Genomic DNA, 1,839 nt, shown 5'->3' on the forward strand with positions numbered 1-1,839 from the left:
ATATGTACCTTTTTGAGGGTCAAAAGGTACATATATGTTCCCAAGCAACCCTCAAGGGTACAGTTTTTGTACCCTTGAAGGTACAGCCCCAGTGACAAGCCATTGTACCCCTAAAGGTACAATTATGTACTTCATTTTCTGAGAGTGTAGAGTAGATCGGGGGGGGGTCCAACTCAACTTCACTAAGGGCCTCACTGGAAAATAGAATCACGTCAAGGGCCAAATATTTGACGTTTATTGACATGCATACAACGAAAAAAGTGAATTATCTTTCACTGTATTACTGCAGGTCACTTTTTTCGTCCCTTTTATTGCTTTTTCACAATGTTTTTGCACCTTTGCCTATGTCTCATTAGGCTTTGTTTTGCACTTTTTGACTTTTCTTTTGCACTGTGGTCGATAAAAACCTTAAAAAAGTCACCAAAGAGTTCCTTAGCCTTCATAGAGTTTAGCAAATCAAGCAAAACGACGATCACATTTTATACAACCAGCTAATTCTCTCTTACTCTTCCCCTCCATTGGGAATTTCTGAGTCTTAAGGTCAGCAAATCTGCCAAACTCTGCTCTGAGTGGTCGCCTGGGAGGCTCAAGTTGGCAGAGCGTGCGTCCATATTCAGAGTTTTACTCCTGGACACAGTGGCCGCAAGTTCAACTCCATCCTGCGGTCCTTTGCTGCATGTCCTTCCCCCTCTCTCCCCCTTCAGCTCGCCTATAAAAAAGGCCTAAAATGCCTCAAAAAAATAATCTTAAAGTCTTTTTGGTTTGGTGAACAAGACCAGCCAAAATGTATCGTGAACCCAAATTGATACGCGGGCCGAATTAAAATCTGCAAAGGGCCGTGTTTGGGCCCCGGGCCTTGAGTTTGAAAAGTGGAGTACATGATGAAGATTTTCCATTTTAAATCGAGTGTCTTCACATTCATTCACACAATAAACCCAGTCTGTCCTCCGCTGCAGAGGCATTGTAAAAGGGATCTTTATCTACTGTCTGAATTATACTTATACATACACATAAAGATGTTTAGTGTGCATATATGTATTAATTTTAGCCCAAATCAAGCACATTGTCGTTGTTCAAGCGTCCCCGAGACGAGTGTGAGGCTGTGCAGTAGCGTGATGCTACCACTGGAGGGCACCAAAGATCCAGGTTCTTCAGGCAGGAAGGCGGATTGATCCTCTGTGTAAGAGGGGTTGATTCATGACCTTTTCCACTAACAGGAAGGAGAGCAACATCTCAGTGTTGTTATCCATGATGCTGCTCAGTTTAATTGTGTTTGAACAACCATAAAGGATTATCTGTGGAGCTGTCTCTGCATCAGCATGAGGGTTATAGATGTAAAGGATGCTGCACGCAGATACGCCGTCTTTCTTCTCTTCTTTTTCTCATTAAATAACCGCTCCTCAGTTGATGCTTAATGAACCCGGAGCGCTCAGCTTGGAAAGGATTTACTGGGATCTCTAACCACTAATGAGGGATGGAGCTTTGATGAACTGCTAACCGGAGTGAATCTCCATCGCCCTGACTAACACTGCGTCAAAAGAAGTCTTTTAATCTCTGTTTTAATCTTTAACTCTCCGTTTGTCTCACACTAACACTCTTTTTTTTTTTAAAGGAGCCCTGCCACATGTATTTAATGGTCTTTGTGGTGATGTCTGAAGTCCTACCATGGACTCTGTAACTTGGTTACCTTGGTTACCAAGCCATTCTAGCGTGGTATAGAAAGCCTGCAGGAAGACTCAGCTCCATTTGGGCCAGTTCTCGTTAATATTCAACCCGCTAAGCTGCTTGACTCTGATTGGCTAACAGCTAGCCAATGAGAGCCTGGCTATCAGCATCCTT

At 43.2% G+C, this 1,839-nt stretch overlaps 1 protein-coding gene across 1 annotated transcript in view; it reads left to right on the plus strand.

Annotated features, from left to right (window-relative positions):
• The window catches only part of pde4dip (phosphodiesterase 4D interacting protein), a 53,995-nt gene that overhangs the window by 47,058 nt on the left and 5,098 nt on the right, over positions 1 to 1,839 (plus strand). The gene's annotated exons all lie outside the window — the stretch shown is intronic.

This window comes from Etheostoma cragini, chromosome 9 (assembly GCF_013103735.1).
Source record: "Etheostoma cragini isolate CJK2018 chromosome 9, CSU_Ecrag_1.0, whole genome shotgun sequence".
NCBI lineage: Eukaryota > Metazoa > Chordata > Actinopteri > Perciformes > Percidae > Etheostoma > Etheostoma cragini.